A 22,577-nucleotide genomic window follows, 5' to 3' on the forward strand; every position below is an offset into this window, starting at 1 on the left:
CAGTCCCAAACATGCTCAATGGCGGACAGATCCGGAGATCTTGCTGGCCAGGGTAGTTGACTTACACCTTCTAGAGCACGTTGGGTGGCACGGGATACATGCGGACGTGCATTGTCCTGTTGGAACAGCAAGTTCCCTTGCCGGTCTAGGAATGGTAGAACGATGGGTTCGATGACGGTTTGGATGTACCGTGCACTATTCAGTGTCCCCTCGACGATCACCAGTGGTGTACGGCCAGTGTAGGAGATCGCTGCCCACACCATGATGCCGGGTGTTGGCCCTGTGTGCCTCGGTCGTATGCAGTCCTGATTGTGGCGCTCACCTGCACGGCGCCAAACACGCATACGACCATCATTGGCACCGAGGCAGAAGCGACTCTCATCGCTGAAGACGACACGTCTCCATTCGTCCCTCCATTCACGCCTGTCGCGACACCACTGGAGGCGGGCTGCACGATGTTGGGGCGTGAGCGGAAGACGGCCTAACGGTGTGCGGGACCGTAGCCCAGCTTCATGGAGACGGTTGCGAATGGTCCTCGCCGATACCCCAGGAGCAACAGTGTCCCTAATTTGCTGGGAAGTGGCGGTGCGGTCCCCTACGGCACTGCGTAGGATCCTACGGTCTTGGCGTGCATCCGTGCGTCGCTGCGGTCCGGTCCCAGGTCGACGGGCACGTGCACCTTCCGCCGACCACTGGCGACAACATCGATGTACTGTGGAGACCTCACGCCCCACGTGTTGATCAATTCGGCGGTACGTCCACCCGGCCTCCCGCATGCCCACTATACGCCCTCGCTCAAAGTCCGTCAACTGCACATACGGTTCACGTCCACGCTGTCGCGGCATGCTACCAGTGTTAAAGACTGCGATGGAGCTCCGTATGCCACGGCAAACTGGCTGTCACTGACGGCGGCGGTGCACAAATGCTGCGCAGCTAGCGCCATTCGACGGCCAACATCGCGGTTCCTGGCGTGTCCGCTGTGCCGTGCGTGTGATCATTGCTTGTACAGCCCTCTCGCAGTGTCCGGAGCAAGTATGGTGGGTCTGACACACCGGTGTCAATGTGTTCTTTTTTCCATTTCAAGGAGTGTACAACTAAACTGCCACGGCAGTACCCTAGTAAACATGTAACTAGGTAGGCTCTTGGAAGAACCAAAAGCAGACATCGCCTGGGTTCAGGAACCCTTTCTGGGTAGCGGGAATATTTCAGGGCTCCCCTTACATTACAGCACAATAGTAGGTACACCGCACTCGAAAGCCGCGATAATAGTAGTTAATAAAAACCTCATAGTAACACAGATCACCCGCTTTTGCTCTGAACCCATCGCCACAGCAGAAATGACAGACAGATAGGATGTATGCTTCATGTCGTCCATTTACGCACAGTACTCGTATGATACAGAACCTTTATTAGACAAAATAAAAGACATTACACGGCACTCAGAAAGAAAAAGGCTGCTCATTCTAACCGATATCAACGCAAAATCCCCCTTATGGAACTCAGAACTGATAACGGAGGATAAATAGTAGTTGACGTGGTAAATGACTGCAACCTCTTCATACTGTGTAGGGAGGGTCAGCCGCCTACCTACTGCGGAGAGGTGGTGTAAGTAACGTAGAGCATTCTCTAGGGAACGCAAAATCTCTTCCGCTAGTCAACAAATGGAGGGTATGGGATAGAGCCACACACAGCGACCAGAACGCAATCACCGTAAGCACAGATATGTCATTACACATAACATGGACCACGAACAGCTGCATTTACTCAGGAATAGCCGACTGGCAAAAAGCTAGAGATATTGTTGAGACGTCATCACTACATACAGTTAGAGACAGTATAGATTACAAAACGCATATACTGAAAGAGGACCAAGAAAGAGCAAAGAAAGCAGCTGTACCACGGGAAAAACTGTGTGGGGACAGAAACAACCATGGTCGACAGAACTGGCAAGATTAAGGAAGGATTCACGGGAAAAAAGAAAGTACTACCAACAAGCAAAGACAGCTCCTGACAGACAGATAAGACTTGACCTGTATTGTGACGCTAAAGAGAAATATCAGAAACAACTAAAGACAACAGGGCAAGACTACGGGACCAATTTCGTCAAAACCCAGCAACAGAACGACATTTGGGGACAACCTTTCACGATAGAAACAGAACACCGACAGTTCTGTCAACACTAAAACAAGCTGACGGCACAATGATCAGAGGATGGAGAAGCAAGCAGAATATCTTCTGAACATGTCGACCCCACACAAGACGAGCGACATCGCGCTGTCCTAAGAGAGAGCATGAGGCAAGCAGGCTTAAAAAACCGAAAAGCAACCGGCCCTGACAAAATACTTTCAGAAACGTTAAAACAAACGGTAACACAAATCACACATTATCTTAGTAACGAGGCGCTTCTAACAGGCAGAATTCCCAACTTTTGGGAAACTACTAATGCAGTAATAATCAGGAAATCACAAAACAAAAAGCAAGAGACCCCAAAACGTACCGACCGATCTGCCCCTTAAACACTCTCTCCAAGGAACCGGGAAGGCTGCTGTCTGACGGCTTAGATCAAAACAAAATGTCCAGACACTCTGTGACCGAGATGGTACTGAAACAGAGGATGACGGACTATAGGCCGAAATACTAAATGTATTTTTCCAAAGTTGTATCACAGAGGAAGATTGCACTGTAGTTCCTTCTCTAGATTGTCGCACAGATGACAAAATGGTAGATATCGAAATAGACGACAGAGGGATAGAGAAACAATTAAAATCGCTCAAAAGAGGAAAGGCCTCTGGGCCTGATGGGATACCAGTTCAGTTTTACACAGAGTACGCGAAGGAACTTGCCCCCCTTCTTGCAGCGGTGTACCGTAGGTCTCTAGAAGTGCGTAGCGTTCCAAAGGATTGGAAAAGGGCACAGGTCATACCCGTTTTCAAGAAGGGACGTCGAACAGATGTGCAGAACTATAGACCTATATCTCTAACGTCGATCAGTTGTAGAATTTTGCAACACGTATTGTGTTCGAGTATAATGACTTTTCTGGAGACTAGAAATCTACTCTGTAGGAATCAGCATGGGTTTCGAAAAAGACGGTCATGTGAAACCCAGCTCGCGCTATTCGTCCACGAGACTCAGAGGGCCATAGACACGGGTTCACAGGTAGATGCCGTGTTTCTTGACTTCCGCAAGGCGTTCGATACAGTTCCCCACAGTCGTTTAATGAACAAAGTAAGAGCATATGGACTATCAGACCAATTGTGTGATTGGATTGAGGAGTTCTTAGATAACAGGACGCAGCATGTCATTCTCAATGGAGAGAAGTCCTCCGAAGTAAGAGTGATTTCAGGTGTGCCGCAGGGGAGTGTCATAGGACCGTTGCTATTCACAATATACATAAATGACCTGGTGGATGACATCGGAAGTTCACTGAGGCTTTTTGCAGATGATGCTGTGGTGTATCGAGAGGTTGTAACAATGGAAAATTGTACTGAAATGCAGGAGGATCTGCAGCGAATTGACGCATGGTGCAGGGAATGGCAATTGAATCTCAATGTAGACAAGTGTAATGTGCTGCGAATACATAGAAAGAAAGATCCCTTATCATTTAGCTACAAAATAGCAGGTCAGCAACTGGAAGCAGTTAATAGCATAAATTATCTGGGAGTACGCATTAGGAGTGATTTAAAATGGAATGATCATATAATTGTGATTGTCGGTAAAGCAGATGCCAGACTGAGATTCATTGGAAGAATCCTAAGGAAATGCAATCCGAAAACAAAGGAAGTAGGTTACAGTACGCTTGTTCGCCCACTGCTTGAATACTGCTCAGCAGTGTGGGATCCGTACCAGATAGGGTTGATAGAAGAGGTAGAGAAGATCCAACGGATAGCAGTGCGCTTCGTTACAGAATCATTCAGTAATCGCGAAAGCGTTACGGAGATGATAGATAAACTCCAGTGGAAGACTCTGCAGGAGAGACGCTCAGTAGCTCGGTACGGGCTTTTGTCAAAGTTTCGAGAACATACCTTCACCGAAGAGTCAAGCAGTATATTGCTCCCTCCTACGTATATCTCGCGAAGAGACCATGAGGATAAAATCAGAGAGATTAGAGCCCACACAGAGGCATACCGACAATCCTTCTTTCCACGAACAATACGAGACTGGAATAGAAGGGAGAACCGATAGAGGTACTCAAGGTACCCTCCGCCACACACCGTCAGGTGGCTTGCGGAGTATGGATGTAGATGTAGATGTAGATGTAGAACCTCACAGACACCACCTTGGGCTAACGCCCCATCAATTCGGCTTCAAGGAAGCTACATCAATAGAAGACGCCGTGAACCAAACACTGAGAGTTACAAATAGCATTAGTGACAAGTACGTGGCCGCCATAAAAATCGACATAGCCAGGGCTCTGACAACCTGTGGTGGCCATCTCTCTTCGCCAGGTTAAGGGAAATGAGGCCATCAGCTTCTCTCGTCAGTAGCCTCCTCGACTGCTGCAGAGGCAGAGTGGCGAAGTGGAGGGCTGGTACACACAGGGTTGTCAAGAGAATAACGAAGGGATGTCCACAGGGCTCGATCTGTGGACCAATATTGTAGGATATTGTAATCAAGCCCGTGCTGAACATGCTGGATGGTGACGACAGGGTAAGAGGTGTGGTGGCACATGCAGATGACCTGCTCGTAGTGGTGTCAGCCAAGTCGAGAGTAGCAATAGAGACAACAGGCACGCAACTGCTCCAGAAAATTAACACTTGGTGCAAAGAAAATAAATTAAAAGTCGCTCCCATGAAAACTGCACATTTATTGCTCAGAGGGAAATTACAGAGGAATCCAAGTCTATAATTAGGCAATACAAGCAAAAAGAGGAAGCAAGCCACACGTTATCTAGGGCTGCCAATGGGCTAAATACAGAGTTTCAACTATCATATCAAAGTTGCAACTGACAAAGCCTCCAAAATCATCCACAAACTAGCAAGACTCAACACAAGGCAGTACATATTACCTATGAAGCCGGTAAGGACCTACCACATTGCAATTTTTGACTCTATCGCACACTTTGCCGCAATTGTGTGGGCTCACAGGCTGAACGTAGACTAACGAGACAATTGCAAAACAAGAGTAGTAGGGCAACAAGGAGTCACGCCACTCTGCATTGTTACCAAATGTGTCCAAGATGGCGGGTTCAATGTGACAGAAATAGATATGGCAACATCGCGATGATGTCACTCCGGGAAGTTCAAATTTTGGCAGGAAAATAGGTCAGTTGCGCTATCTCTCCAAACATATGGAGAGAGACAGACACTGCGTCACGGACGTGTGAGGGCTTCCCAGCGAAACTTCTGCAACGCAATCGGAACAGCAGGCACGCTAGCTGTGGGAAACTCACGATGACCTTTTCCTTCGACAGCAGGGGCCCACTGCTCACTGAGTTTGTGGGACACGACGCCACAATTAATGGCCACAGACATGTAGATGTTTTGCAAAAATTGAAGCGTTCCATCAAGTCCAGAAACCCAGGAATGTTGACGCACGACGTAATTTTGTTGCAGAATAATGGCCGACCACAGGTCGCCAATGTTGTTTCGATTACCCTTCAGAAGGGTCACAGGAAGGCCCTACTCATGCTTTGGTGGCTGACTGTGGAACAGCCACCCTAAGGCCGGATCTGGCACCCTATGGTTGCCACCTCTTCAGTAAACTGCTAAACAGTGGGTCAAAGGCGCTGGTCCTGTCTTCAGTCGTGCCTTAGTTTCAAGGTGGCACTAGGCGACTGAAAAGGACGAAGACTATGTCACAAAATTACATTTTGTCTGTCATGGGTGTGTCAAGATATGTAAAAGTTTTAAAGGTATGGAAAGTAAAATGCATGACCGAAAAATACATTATGCAATCCTTTCGGAGTGATCCTTGTAAAAATACGGCCACCCAAGGCTACACGGTAAGGCAAGCACGAGATATTTACACAATTTTGTTCGAGATGGTTGCCGACGGGGAGTCCGTAGAAGCGCGCACACTGCACAATTGTTTCTACATATGTGCCTGACGTAGCAAGCGAATCCGCATGGAGGTGTGCGGCCAGCTTGTTCGACGCTCGCGGGTCTGCGTGCTGATAAATCCCGCTCTCTCATCGACAGTCGCCATCCGTCGCTGAGCGAACGTCTTTTCGCCGCCCGATTTCCGCTAAACGCGATCAGCCATCAGTAACAGTCACCTGCAGCGAGCGCACGCTGGCGGCGACACGGAATGGCAGCCGCTGCAAAGCTGCTGGCCAGAATGAGACCAGCACTGGATGTGTAGCTTGTCATGTTTCCTGTCTTGTACATAGATAACCGCTGAACTACGCACCAAACACACTGACGTAAATGGAAAGTCTAGCTCCGTGAAGCAACAGTCGATATGAATCACACTTCTTGGAGATGTTCGTCACATAACAGCCATTGAATCAGTAAACTTTCACTCCGTTTGGAGGTGATGTCCGTCATCAGCAATGGTATTATGTGTGGCCATAACAGGTAGAAGAAGACTGAGAAGTGTCGTTAGGCTGTTTGTTCAATAGATATGTTGTATTTTCCATGTGTTTTGCTAATACATAGCAATTTCTCGTTCGTCTTCCGCACAACATTTGCTACTTGATAGTTCCAACTTAAGTTGTTCGTAGCTATAAACCTAGGTATTTAGTTGCACTGACAGTTCCTAGATTTGTGTTGTTTATCAAGTAACCGAAATTTAACGAACTCTTTAGTATGCATGTGGATGACCCCCACACTTTGTATCATTTAGATGGAATTGCTAACTTTAGCGTAATACAGATACCCTGTATAAATAGTTTTGCAATTAGATTTGAAATTCTGATGACGTTACTAGACGGTTATCATCTTCCGTTTTAATTGATGACTTTCCTAATTACTTCGAACTATCACCTCGCTGACAGGAAATTCTCTCCAGCTACAAGTGCTATTTATATTCGTTATTTGTAGGATAGAAATGTGAAAGCAGTAACATAATTATACAGATAATTTGTTTGTTTGTGATATTACATTCGACTATTCCTCATTTACAAACAAACTAGAAATGCGTAACCTCCTGGCATATACCCTGGTCTAATTCCAGCCCCACCCCAACCTGCGCGATATCGGCTATCGTTGTGTAGTCAGAAACCCATCACAAACACAGTTCTCGCAATACCCGACTGGAAGATCTACTTCTTCAACCCACGCTCCCAGTCCAGCTGTGGACCTCTGAGAGGAATACAACTTGTACACGATCTTTTCCTATGGATCATTCCGTTTCCATCGGAATTTCTTAGCTCGAGCTTGTCATTGATCTCCAGTCGACATACAGCAGCTTCAGTGTCAGTAACATCATCAACATCACGCCTCTAAATTACCATCAGCATCACATTCATACATCGTTACACCAACGTATCTCGTTCCAGTTCATCAAACTTGCGCTTTTTATCATCCTTTTTCTTTAAGATTGTTGTAGTCATTACCTTTACGAATGAAGAACAGATACATCAGTACAGCCAGCTCGCCCCAAATTGCAACGAAATTGTGAAAATGAAAAAAGGGTATTTGTGATTTTTAATTGTTGTCATTGAGAATACTCAGTTAAAATGCAAATAAAAAATTTCTGAAGTAAGTGATAGTTAGCATAACCGTATTAAATAATTACATAAAGGCAATTCACATCAAGCCATCAGCAACTATCTGAGGTGAACTTATCATGCACTGTCTGCTTCGTATTTCGTTCACTGGGCTTCTTTGTCTAAGAATCATGATGTACTTACAAACTGGGAGAATACCAGTTTGTCACATAGTCAACAGGAACTCTGCAGGCATTCATTGGAGGCTTGCGTGTAGGCACTGTGTAAATGTAGCACCTACTATTTTTTTCCACTTCATATTATCAATAGTGTCTAATACAATGAATTCTTTATTTATACTTGTACAATGTACATAGACCGCAAAAATCGTTACAGCAAGAAGGAGTTGTCCGATGTAAACGAAAGTTGGGGGCGTGTTCGTGCATCTTCTAACAATCCTACCACAACAAAGGTAAAATTTAATTATGATTGTAGTGTTGCTCACGTTGCTAAATATTGCATTTTCGGGCAACAACAAAGTTACGTTATGTGGCAGGTGTCATTAGAGCACAGTTAATAAAGTCATTTCATGAAACAATGGATAAACTAGGCACTCCTCGTGTTTCCCACGCTGGTCTCGTTGTGAACTCATTGCTCAATCGTCGGAAATCTAGGTGGTGATGATTCCAAGCTCGGATGCAAAGAGGCCTAGGTGTTATTCTGCAATACTCAGAAGTTTAATACATGTGTTTCATAAACCATTCTTGAAGATTAAACTTTTGGAAGTTAGCACAATGGTGATGTAAAAAAGTAATCAGCACTCCGAATTTAAGTTACACTTCTGTTTTATTACTTTTGTTGCAATATCACGTAACTCACAAAACGTCACTTCGCAGTATACAACATACTTGAAAATATCTTCCTCACTGTTAAAGTTCACATTTTATAAACTGACTACAATTTGCGTCTATTCAACATGACGACCAAGACGTGACTCTCTAATAACCGGCTACGCGCCCAAAAATCAGAGTTACAAGTACGTCAAAGATCATAGTGACAAAAGAAAGAATTCACATAAGAATAATAACATTGCAATATAAACATGTCGATGTATCAAAGTACCTCTACATTAATGAAATCAAATCTGAATGTTGTCTCATAAATATGTTAACTACTTTACAGAAACAAAGTAGAATATTGTTGGTATCGAGAGGTAGAGGTGAGGTACCGTAATGGTTACGTATTTCAAGTACCATTACAATTTGGAAGATTGTGTCCGCTCTGACGTCGCGGCGGTCGCAGAAGAGTGTCGCTAGCAGCGCCACTGTGAGGATGCAAATCAGTTTTGCTTTAAATACTCGATGTAACGGCCGTGAGCGATAATTATCTTTGAGACTGGACGTGGTGAGCTCATGTTAGTCGAGAATGCCTTTAAGGCGACAAAGGCACTGAGTTTGAACGAGGTCCTTTAATACGGCTACGAGAAGCAGGATGTTCCTTCTACAGTACTGCACAAGGACTGCGGCCACTGAAAACGACTGCTGGCAGCGGTGGTCACGAGAATGTACGGACCCTGGACGACCACGTGGCAGTACCGAGAGGAGAGACTGTCGTTTCCGGCGTATCGTTCTGGAGCGTTGAACTGCGTCTGCAGCAGCAGTCTGAGCAGCAGTTGGCTCCACAGCGACACAGCCAACTGTAACAAGTCAGCTACATCGAGGACAGCTAAGAGCCAAAAGCCCTGCAGCGCCCTTCCTGCTGACCCCAAACCACCGCCATTTGCGACTTCAGTGGTGTCAAGCGAGAGCTCACTGGAGGGCAGCTGGAGGTCTGTTGTGATTTCTAATGAAAGCTGGTTCTGTCTCGGAAGCACTGTCGGCCAACTGTTGGTTGCCGCGCTCGTGGTCGTGCGGTAGCTTTCTCGCTTCCCACGCCCGGGTTCCCGGGTTCGATTCCCGGCGGGGTCAGGGATTTTCTCTGCCTCGTGATGGCTGGGTGTTGTGTGATGTCCTTAGGTTAGTTAGGTTTAAGTAGTTCTAAGTTCTAGGGGCCTGATGACCATAGATGTTAAGTCCCATAGTGCTCAGAGCCATTTGAACCATTTTTTGTTGGTTATAGGGAAGCCAGTTGGTGGCCTGCAGCCAACCTGTTTGCATGCTAGACACACTGGACCTACACCTGGAGCTGTGGTCTGGGGTGCGGTTTCGTATGACAGCAGGAGCACTCTTGTGTTGATCCCATCCACCCTGACTGCAAATTCATATGTCAGTACTATGACAACGAGTCGTTGTTGTACTGCCATTCGTGTACAGCATTCCAGTGGTGGTTTCCAACAGGATAACGCTAGCCCACAACCGCTGCTGTAACCCAACATGCTCTACAGAGTCTAGACACGTTGCTTTGACCTTCTCGATCACCAGATCTGTCTCCAATCCAGCACACGTGGGACATCATTGGACGACAACTCCAGCGTCATCCACAAACAGTATTAACCGCTCCTGTACTGACCGACCGAGAGCAACAGGCATGCATCTCCAACCCACAAACTGATATCCGGCACCTGTACAACATAATGCATGCACGTTTGCATGCTTGCATTCAATATTGTGGGGGTTACACCGTTCATTACTGTACCAACATTTCAAAATTACATTGATCTGTGATCTTGCAATGTTGATCACTTAAAAGTCTTCCCTAGACAAAAACATCCCCGAAATTTCATTTCTCTACATTAATTACTTTCTGGTGTTGCGATATTTTCTCGTTCAGTTTGTAATCATTATGCTTAATGTCAGAAGACATCCATTAATTTATGAAAAAGATACAAAAAACCTCGCGTGGAATTCCGCTTCACACTTCGAGCAGTGTGGTTTTCTGTTGTTGAGCGCATGCGCGCACAGGAAGCTGTCACAGTAGGTGCCGCGAGGGAGAGGGAGACACAACACTGTCTCTTCTGCAGTGCCGAATCTGACGAGGTGACTGCTCCTGGGAGACGGATAGTCTTCTTTTTTAATCCAGCTGTGTTGTGCTTAAAAACGGTGATTCATTTTAATGAATGTGATAAATTGTTGAATGAGATTATAACTCTGTTTCCAGCTGTTCTTTCCGATTACTTTTCTTTCAATTCTTTTGCGAGAAAGAAAACTTTTAACCATGGCCCTGTATCCCCAAGAAATAAAGTCTGTGACCATAAACCACAGGGTTCATGAAAATAGGTGACCTTTAAAAAGTCATTCAGTCAATAACAAATTCAGATCAAACCACTGCAGAGGCAACAGTAATTTAAAATACCTGAACGATGTTAATTTCAAGTTTTGGTTATTCTAATGAAATTATACCTCGTGCTGAAATAATTTACAACCAAATGCACTCTCAAGAAATTAGTGTATTTAAAGGTAAAACACATATAACAAATTTCATAAGTGTTTGTTTTAGGATTTGCCGACTGCCTTGCCGCAGAGGTAACGCCGGCTCCTGCCACATCACCGTAGTTAAGCGCTGTTGGGCTGGGCTAGCACTTGGATGGGTGACCATCCGATCTGCCTGACGCTGTTGGCAAGCGGGGTGCACTCTGCCCTGAGGAGCTACTTGATTGAGAAATAGCGGCTCCGGTCTCGTGAAGTGACATACGCCCAGGAGAGCGGTGTGCTGACCACATGCCCCTCCATATCCGCATCCAGTGACGCCTGTGGGCTGAGCATGACACGGCGACTGGTCGGTACGGTTGGACCTTCATGGCCTGCTCGGGCGTAGTTTAGCTAAGTTTCATTTTAGGATTAAGAAAGTGGACGTTCTGTGAGAATCCTTCAAATACACCCACGCCAAAAACAAGGGAAGTGTGTGATAACGGAGAAATACTCTTCCAATGAGCTCACAGAAGCTGCTAAATTGTTCAACAAGGAATGCTTCATCAGATTCAAGAGTGAATCTGCAGCTTATCTCTAGAATGACGAAAAAATCGTGAAACTGAGCAAAAAGTATTCTATTGTGGGTCTGATATTCTCAAATATTGCAGATTAACTGAGCTGCTGATATTTACCTTGAAAAACAATCTGGTAGATGTTGTTTGTGAAATTACTAAACTTATACAAAGTGTTGTTAACAGTTCCCATAACTACATGAGATGCAGAATGCTGATTTTCAACGCTGATAAAACAGTAATTTTACGAAAAATCGCTATGAATTCGAAAAGACTAAATGCGCTTATAGCGCTTTCAATGGAGAAAAACGTTCTCAGCCGTCATCATCCAGAGAATAAGGAACAAATTTTTCATATTTTCGCACAAATTAAAAAAAGAAGAAATGGTTTAATTTTTAAACTCTTAGATCAGGCTCTAACTGTAGCAATTTAGGTTCAAGTGAGTAAAAATGTTTGATTCTGTAATTTTAGGATTCTATCAAGTTTCTGAAAATTCTGTTTTTATACACGTTCGTTTCTGTTCACATCACATCTAAACTGAGGCTAAAAATTTTCTGGAGCAGCTCCCTCACTACTTTAGCTACGAACCGACAGTGCAAACATAGTTCAGCAAACCTGCTCTGCCGTACTCATGTCAGGTGTCCGGTCTTGTCCCTAAATACCCTGAAATCTGGACACTGTAACGGATCGGGCGTGTCTGGTCCAGTGGTACAGTGTCACTGAATTGCCTATTGCAGCAGCAAGTCGATATAAATAACAGTAAATGGTGTCACGTCTACTGTAGTGGTTACTTTAGCTGGCACAGAACTGAGCGTCAGCGCTGGTCGTTAGGTTATTCATTCCTTGGCGTCAGACTTCTGAAAGCAAATCAACAGCGATTATGGGTTGCGAGCAGACCACGTGAAGGAAAAGCGAGTCTAGACGAGCCATTTATAGTAAAATCTTAGTTGACCGAAACCTCTGCAAACTACCGAAAAATTTCAAATAATACGGAAAAAAGGAGCATGTACTGGACGGAGATTCGAGGCGAGGGTGTGCTGGGCCGCCGCGGTTAGCGGGGAGAGGTGAACGCTGACGTGGAGTTGCCTTCCTACCCACAGACTCACCTGTCTAAGCAAAGCTACAATGCCAAAAATAGTGCATCCGAGTGGCTGTTTCTTTCCATTGAGTATGCATTTTTGTGCTATGGCGACTAAACGGGAGCATGTTGTGATTACTTTCGCTGACCAGCTAGCTACTACCCATGAAGCTGAGAAAGGAATTTTACTGAAAACGTTGCAGCTAATTACAGAGTTGGTGCTTCTGTCGATTCAGAATGGGTCAAGTCGTGATCTAAATTTGTAGAGTAAACTGTGGAAAATCCAACAGGAAAAACAGTGAACACTTCCGAGCAAAAGAGATGCCTTTTCCGGCTTGAAACTGCAAAAAGAAGCTAAAATATTGGCTGTTGCTAAGCGAGGAAAGAAAAGATTTTTCTTCGAGCGGTGGGTGGTTAATCGGGTTTAGAAACAGATATGGCATTCCGCAATAGAATGTGTGTGGACTAAAGTTATCTACAGACCCGGACGCGATATGTTTTCAAAACAGAATTTGGAGATTTCACCCAAGGCTATACTAAGCATCGATTTTAGATTTTACAATGGCCTGAAATGGGAGTTAATTTCAAGATGTTGTCTCGAAAACCTTTCAGCTCCCTCAAATGAAACGTCTGCTTCATGACACAAAATGAAAAAAGAAACGCTTCCGGCACACGTAGACTGCCCCTAATGTGTTTCGGGAAGGTATTCCTGATCAACGGTATTTTTGGATAACTTGTGAACTCATTGCCAGATGGTTTAGTGATCAGTTCGTAGCGAAAGTTGAAAAGTTATAACTAAAAAGGTCTGCGTAACAAAGACATCGCATGAATTATTAATGTGCCTACATGTCGTTGCGAGTTAAAAAGTTGCGATATTGTTGTGTTTTTCTTGCTCCAAGTGTTACGTCTGTATCTGTCACTGGCCCAAAGCATAACAGCATTTAAATGGCGCTACCTGGAGCTGTTTGTGAGAACGATCCAGCAAAATACTGACATGCAAAACAACAGTGCGAATGATGCGATGAGGGATGTAAATATGAAATATATAATTTATTGGTGAATGTAGGCCTGATAATGTCAAAGCAGAAATTCTTCATAGGTGCTGTAGAAAGTTGTATGATTGGCATGAAGAAAATGATTCGTAAAATTTTGAGAACGTGACAGATATTGTAAGGAGAATTCGCGGGTAAGGAGACATTCATACTTGCGATGTAGATGAATGGGTAGTGGCGGACGATTCACAAGAAATATAGGAGCAAGAAACTATTGAAACAGTGTTCCAGTGAAACGACTGACGCGATCGAATAGGCGAAGTAGATAATGTGAAAGACAGAGTGACACCGGCGATGGTTTTCGAGTAATAGTGGTAGATCTGTATTAATAATTTATCTTTCTAAAACCTACTTGGTATAGTATAGCACAGAAATCACGGTATATGTTTTGTTTGTTTCTCCAAGATTTTTTGAGCAATGCATCGTGTCAACGGCAGCTGTAGTCCTTCTAATGAAACGATGGCGGGACATTGCTGCTCGAAAACGTGGCAGAGACACAATAAACAAACAAAAATTACCGACATTTTTGAATGAGTAGTTCGCATGCAACAAACAACTGTATTACGTACAGCGCATTGTATACGAACGTAATGTAATCCTTAAAAGGTAATTCTTACTTTCATAAAGAACATTAGAGATTTTTTGGATTCGTTTGATCTTCAAAACTTTTTAAAAGTACTTGCTGTTATTACAAGACAAAGTACTGCAGTACATCTTAGAGGTTCATGGGCTAACTAAAGAAACTGTTACCCAAAACGTCTTCCCCTCTTTTAATTCGGTTGTACTGTATAATACCAATCGACAAACACGGTGCACAGTAAACCGGCCCCAGTTGCAGGAATCCTATTTAACGGTTTCCACGAACAACAAAAATTTGATTTTCAATGTTTCATACAATTACTGACGGAAATTAAAAATTTTAAATGTTGTCACAATTTGTCGTTAAGACGTATAATCTTACGTTGCAGGTCAAACACAGTAAGACAAGTACACTCTTGCTCATAAACTAAGGATAATTGCAGAATGTGGTGCCACACAACGTGGCACTCCAAAAAACTGGCGCTAAAAGCATAGGCACATAGGCAACACACACGACACAGATTTGAAAGTCCACAATATTGGGGATAAGTTGAGAAAACCGCCCCGGAACACATGTGCTACAAAGCGCCACTGTTTCCTGCGCATGTACCCGGACATCAGTATGGGATATGATCACCATGCACATGTACATAGGCCGTACAACGGGTTGGCATACTCTGGATCAGGTGATCGAGCAGCTGCTGGTTTATAGCCTCCCATTATTGCATCAGTGCCTGTCGGAGCTCCTCGAGTGTCGTGGGGGTTTTATGACGTGCAGCGATACATCGACCAGGAGTATCCCAGACGTGCTCGATGCGGTTTAGGTCTGGAGAACAGGCAGGCTGCTGCATTTGTCTGATACCTTTTCTTTCAAGGTACTCCTCCACAATGGCAGCTGGGTGGGGCCGTGCGTTATCATCCATCAGGAGGTGGGACCCACTGCACCCCTGAAAAGGCAGACATACTGGTGCAAAATGACGTCCAGATACACCTGACCTGCTACAGTTCCTCTGTCAAAGACATACGGGGGTGTACATGCACCAATCATAATCCCACCCAACACCATCAAACCACGACGTCCAGACAGGTCCTTTTGAAGGACATTAAGGGGTTGATATCTGGTTCCTGGTTCACGCTAGTTGAACATAACATGGGACCACTGTTCCAGTGACCATGTGTTGTGTTCTTGACACTTTACGGGCTCTCCTGTGACCAGGGGTCAGTGGAATGCACCTTGTAGGTCTCCAGGTGTCTGTTCAATCGTCTGTAGACTGTGTGTCTGGAGGCAACTGTTCCAATGCCTGCAGTTAGGTCCCTAGCAAGGCTACTTGCAGTACCCGGTCACCATCTGCGGGCACTGGTGGTGAGATATCGGTCTTCTTGTGGGGTTGTACACTGTTCACATTCTGTACTGTAGCGCCTGAAAACGTTTCCTGTCTGCTGGAATCGTTGCCATAATCTTGAGATCACACTTTGTGGCACACGGAGGGCCCGTGTTATGACCTGCTGTGTTTGACTAGCCTCCAGTCGCTCTAGTATTCTACCCCTCAACGTCATCAGTATGTGTTCTTTGAGCCATTTTCAACACACAGTCACCATGAGCGTGTCTGAAAACTTCTGTACCCTTACTCACTGCACCGTACTCTGACATGCAGCAGCACACCTCAGCGTATGTGGACTGCTGCCAGTGCCACTGTGCCACTGTGCGGCTGTGCGACGACCTGTAGGGAATCAGTCTACCCATGCCATATAGAATTCATATGCTTTCCATTGTGTGCCAGCCTAGTCTGCTGTAACTAGCTACACTACTGGAAATTGAAATAAGAACACCGTGAATTCATTGTCCCAGGAAGGGGAAACTTTATTGACACATTCCTGGGGTCAGATACATCACATGATCACACTGACAGAACCACAGGCACATAGACACAGGCAACAGAGCATGCACAATGTCGGCACTAGTACAGTGTATATCCACCTTTCGCAGCAATGCAGGCTGCTATTCTCCCATGGAGACGATCGTAGAGATGCTGGATGTAGTCCTGTGGAACGGCTTGCCATGCCATTTCCACCTGGCGCCTCAGTTGGACCAGCGTTCGTGCTGCACGTGCAGACCGCGTGAGACGACGCTTCATCCAGTCCCAAACATGCTCAATGGGGGACAGATCCGGAGATCTTGCTGGCCAGGGTAGTTGACTTACACCTTCTAGAGCACGTTGGGTGGCACGGGATACATGCGGACGTGCATTGTCCTGTTGGAACAGCAAGTTCCCTTGCCGGTCTAGGAATGGTAGAACGATGGGTTCGATGACGGTTTGGATGTACCGTGCACTATTCAGTGTCCCCTCGACGATCACCAGTGGTGTACGGCCAGTGTAGGAGATCGCTGCCCACACCATGATGCCGGGTGTTGGCCCTGTGTGCCTCGGTCGTATGCAGTCCTGATTGTGGCGCTCACCTGCACGGCGCTAAACACGCATACGACCATCATTGGCACCAAGGCAGAAGCGACTCTCATCGCTGAAGACGACACGTCTCCATTCGTCCCTCCATTCACGCCTGTCGCGACACCACTGGAGGCGGGCTGCACGATGTTGGGGTGTGAGCGGAAGACGGCCTAACGGTGTGCGGGACCGTAGCCCAGCTTCATGGAGACGGTTGCGAATGGTCCTCGCCGATACCCCAGGAGCAACAGTGTCCCTAATTTGCTGGGAAGTGGCGGTGCGGTCCCCTACGGCACTTCGTAGGATCCTACGGTCTTGGCGTGCATCCGTGCGTCGCTGCGGTCCGGTCCCAGGTCGACGGGCACGTGCACCTTCCGCCGACCACTGACGACAACATCGATGTACTGTGGAGACCTCACGCCCCACGTGTTGAGCAATTCGGCGGTACGTCCACCCGGCCTCCCGCATGCCCACTATACGCCCTCGCTCAAAGTCCGTCAACTGCACATACGGTTCACGTCCACGCTGTCGCGGCATGCTACCAGTGTTAAAGACTGCGATGGAGCTCCGTATGCCACGGCAAACTGGCTGACACTGACGGCGGCGGTGCACAAATGCTGCGCAGCTAGCGCCATTCGACGGCCAACACCGCGGTTCCTGGTGTGTCCGCTGTGCCGTGCGTGTGATCATTGCTTGTACAGCCCTCTCGCAGTGTCCGGAGCAAGTATGGTGGGTCTGACACACCGGTGTCAATGTGTTCTTTTTTCCATTTCCAGGAGTGTATGATGTCACAAATGTTGTGCACCTTACCTGTGTACCTTAAAAGTAAAGTACATAATCTGAAAAGTTAATAGCATGTCAGAAGTGATGATAAAATGATAAGGTGTTAAGTTTCAGTTTAGTAACTTTAACAGATTTCGAAATTTGAATGTTTTACGTAAAAAACATCAGTGCAACAGGAAGGAGCTAGAAACTTCAAAATTTATATTGTGATTCCTTTTTCACTGTAAATTAATGGAAACGCAATGCTGGATCTCACAAAATAATATTTTGATTGAAATTCATGATTTTCTGTTTTTGTGTCCTAAAAGTACGGAAGCAAGATAGATTAAGTAAGTGATCAGACAAAGCTAGGATGTTTACATTTAGGTTGAATGTAGACACGCTATAATAACAAAGATGTGAGAAGTTTCCAAAAGGTAGCTATAAAATTGTAGATGTAGCGTCTCTCCAAAGGACACGTTCAGAGCTCATCTATTGCATGCATTGCAACTAAAATAATTCTCACGCCAAAAGTATTTAACCTAGCCACATCAGAAATTTATTATAGATACTTACATGAGTGGTGATTGAAGAATTAAATCGAGAGCTTCATCGGCCTTCAGCGAATGAGGCAATTAATTATTTAGTAACTTGAAGTAGTGCTCTACTAGCTCCGGCGGCTGGTCAGGAAGACAAATTTTGTCGGCTACACCTTCCGCCGTCCGCACCGTAGCTGTATAAATAAGAGCGTGCGAGCTAGAGTCAGGCCCCAGTTCTCTTCTACGTAGATTCGTACCAACGCGCACTCCATGTTGGAAGCCACGTCGCGTCTGTGCAGTTGCAAGGAACAGCCTTGGATGCTGTATTACGTTAACTCGGTATGCACGTAACAATGACTTCGCATTGTGGTAAAGTGTTAAATATGGAACGACCTGAGTGATTTATTCTCAGTTTGCGTATGTCGTATTTTCACGTATCGCCGCAGGGCATACCTTGTACCATTACTAGCGTGGCGTTTGATGAGTATTAACATCAAATTTTTTGGTGAGCATTCACTTTGAACATTTACACTGATAACAATTATTGAACACTTTCATTATGTAGGAATAATAGGATCCGTGCAATAGACTTTGGACAGCTCTGATACTATAAGACCTAACAGTAGCATTGCTTGGGTAAACTTTTGTCTGGAACTTTATGCTGTATCGTTTTCAGAATATAGTGAAACTTCTTATAGTAAACTGCATTTTCTATGAATCCCAGACATCATCCTCAGTCCTCAGCGTAATGAACTTTGAAAGGTGGCTACACTGAGTCACAGCGCCAGAGATTGCGCCAAAGAGTATTAATCCGCCACCTCCACTGGCTGTGATTGTTGAGAAGTTGTCGTGGAGAGTGCTTGTTGAGAAGTTGCCGTGGGCAGTAGGAGTTCTGATGTAGCCGTGACTAGTTGTGAGCATGTTGTGTGCAGTTGTTCTGATGGGCTAGACAGCCGATGCCGTTCGATTGCGGATGTTGTAATGATCAGAGAGTATGTTTCGTCAATATATATGAAGGTAAAGAAATTTTTTTTATTTCAAATGTCCTAACTAACAATGTCTCTTGGTCACAGGTTCAGTTAACAAAGCATCTGGCTTGTGTTCATGTATTAGAGTGTAATTTTGGTTTCTATATGCAATTATAGTATTTCTGTTTTTTTTTAAAATTACTTCATTGTAAATGGCGTTTAAGGCATCTTGTCGCATTGAGGAAGAACCGTGCCAGATGTGTACGTTGAATCACACTTCCACACACAGAACAGTTACACTTGTGATTTGTTGTTTCGTAGCTTTTATAGTTGCTGGGGACTTAATTAATTAATTGTGTTAACGGAAGTTTTCTTTCATTTTTGTTGTTATTCTATGCAGTCAGATTGCGTACTAATACTAGTCAGGGCCAACCGGTTACGAAACTGCGTAACCGGACAGACAGCCACAAAAATTAAAATTATTTGCATTATATTTAATTAAGCCCCCATGCAACTTCGATGATCATATAACTCTATTTCTCCATAAGAAAGGGCAGAGTGAACTTTAATTATAGGCATCACATTTTTGCTAATCACTTTCTGGTTGCCAACATTGTAGTTAGAGAGCCTGTGTTTTGAACGGCAGCAACAGAAAAATTTCCACCCACCGCCCCGCAGACCGAAGGTCAAATGCACTACATAGTCATTCTGCGAGGTGATTTAAACCCGCAAACTGCCCACCAGAGTGTTGTTTCACCATGAATCGGCATTATCCTTCATTTATGAACATGAGTGTATTACGGTTAGAAATGAAATGAAATGAAATGTCGTGTGACGAGGGCCTCCCGTCGGGTAGACCGAGAAACTGTGTATTCGTCTTGGGATGGCATAACAGATCGCGAGCACATACCAAGAATAGATTCATTCAGTATATAAGCATGAACGCACTTGGCACGATCCAATACAATTACCACAGCACTTCAAACATTTATGGAATTCTTTTTGGCTGAGCCCACCACAAATAATGGTAGGACAAAAATTTATGTAGTAAGACTGTCGCATCAGGCATGACGTTTTAGTTCATTACGTATTTACTACAAACTCTATTCACAGACAGTATCCACATATACGACTGAATGTAGCTCCATAATTATATCACTGTACGGTGCACAGCTCAGGACAAATCATGCGAGAAACACTGAGATGTGAGGAAAACTGGTTTACCCTTCAAATGGAGCGCAAATTGCCCAGACTATACTCCTGCAGTATCTGATAATGAGAGCATTCAGCGACACCCAACCAGCTTTAAACATAATTCCAAACATTTTCTAAACTTTCTCTCGCTTATATGCTTAAAGTCTAATAATGAGCAAATCAACTCACATGTAAAGTAATTATAAACGTTTATGCTGTTTTATACGTGGGAGTTCTACACTTTTAAAAAATCTATATTTTACAGATATACAGTAAAACTAACTAAACCATTGTTTTTGTAAGCAGCTGTCCCGAGACTGCTTTGACATTACACTGTAACCTAGTCTACGTTCTGCAGTTCATTTCTTATCTACTTCAACATTAATTTGAACAAATTTACCGTACGCAATTCGCGGTGCAGGTCTACTATTTCTAACCTCAATCTCTATGTTCCATTATCAGATTAACTGTTTACCCGATGTCACAGATCTGATGCTGCAGTCCTATCCTCACAATTCGATTCATAAACACCTTAATAAGTAACTCCTCTAAATTTCTGTAATCTGTACCAGTATGTTACAGAGCCATCTGTTCTCCCAGCTCGCCTACGTGGATTGAGTCGCTTATGCACTCCTGTGCGGTAGTGTTCAATCATGGATGGTAACCATTTATTTATTTATTTATTTACACGTCAAGTTCCGTGGGACGAAATAGAGGAGCAAATCTCCAAGGTCAAGAAACGTGCCAGTACATGAAATTACAACATAAAAGTAAAAACAGATAAAAATATATGTTTATGAACGCAAAAAAGTTAGACAATAAGTTTAAGTAAACGCAATCAGCAATACAATAAGGATCAGCTAACTTTTTCAAGAAACTCCTAGACCGAATAGGAGTGACCCATGAGGAAACTCTTCAGTTTCGATTTGAAAGTGCGTGGATTACTGCTAAGATTTTTGAATTCGAGTGGTAGCCAATTGAAAATGGATGCAGCAGTATTCTGCACACCTTTTTGCAGAAGAGTTAAGGAAGTCCGATCCAAATGCAGGTTTGATCTCTGCCGAGTATTAACCGAATGAAAGCTGCATATTCTTGGGAATAAGCTAATATTGTTAACAAGAAATGACAGTAAGGAATGTTTATATTGAGAGGCCGATGTCAAACTACCCAGACTAACGAAAGCGTCGACAAGAGGTTCGTAAACTTACACCATTTATTGCCCGAACTGCCTGTTTCTGAGCCCAAAATATCCTTTTAGAATGGGAAGAGTTACCCCAAAATATAATACCATATGACCTAAGCAAATGGAAATAAGCAACATAGACTAATTTTCGTGTCGAACGATCACTCATTTCTGATACCATTCGAACAGTAAAAATGGCAGTATTAAGTCGTTGCACAAGATCCTGAATTTGGGCTTTCCACTATCGGAATACCTGGAAATTTGAACTGTTCAGTTTCACTAATCATATGCCCGTTCTGTGAAATTAAGACGTCAGATTTTGTTGAATTGTGTGTCAGAAATTGTGAAACTGAGTCTTACTGTGACTTAGCGTTAGTTTATTTTCTACAAGCCATGAACTTAGGTCATGTACTGCACTATTTGAAACCGAGCCAATGTTGCACACAACATCCTTTACTACCAAGCTGGTGTCATCAGCAAACAGAAATATTTTAGAGTTACCCATAATACTAGAGGGCATATCATTTATATAAATAAAGAACAGGAGTGGCTCCAACACTGATCCCTGGGGCAACCCCCACTTGACAGAATCCCACTCAGACCCAACATCACAGCTGTTATCAACATTGTGAATAATGACCTTTTGCTGCCTGTTGCTAAAGTAAGAGGTGAGCCAATTTGAGCTACTCCCTGTATTCCATAATGGTCCAACTTCTGGAGCAATATTTTGTGATAGACAGTCAAATGCCTTAGTTAAATCAAAAAATATGCCAAGCAATCGAAACATTTTGTTTAGCCCATCCAGTACCTCACAGAGAAAACAGAATATAGAATTTTCAGTTGTTAAACGACTTCTGAAGCCGAACTGAACATCTGATAGCAAATCCTGTGATCTAAAATGATCAATTATCCTTACATACACAGCCTTTTCAATAACTTTTGCAAACACTGATGGCATAGAAATAGGTCTAAAATTATCTACATTATCTCTTTGTCCCTTTTTATAAAGCAGCTTTACTACTGAGTACTTAAATCACTCAGGAAACTGATCCTTCCTAAAGGAAAAATTACAAATATGGCTAAATATAGGGCTAACATGTGCAGCACAGTACTTTAATATTCTGCTAGACACCTCACCATACCCATGAGAGTCCTTAGCCTTCAGTGGTTTAATTATTGACTCAATCTCCCTCTTGTGTGTATCACAGAGGACTATTTCAGACCTCAAACTCGGAAAGGCATTTGCCAAGTAAGTTATATGATTTCCTGAA

This window comes from Schistocerca cancellata, unplaced genomic scaffold, assembly GCF_023864275.1.
Source record: "Schistocerca cancellata isolate TAMUIC-IGC-003103 unplaced genomic scaffold, iqSchCanc2.1 HiC_scaffold_1076, whole genome shotgun sequence".
Lineage (NCBI taxonomy): Eukaryota > Metazoa > Arthropoda > Insecta > Orthoptera > Acrididae > Schistocerca > Schistocerca cancellata.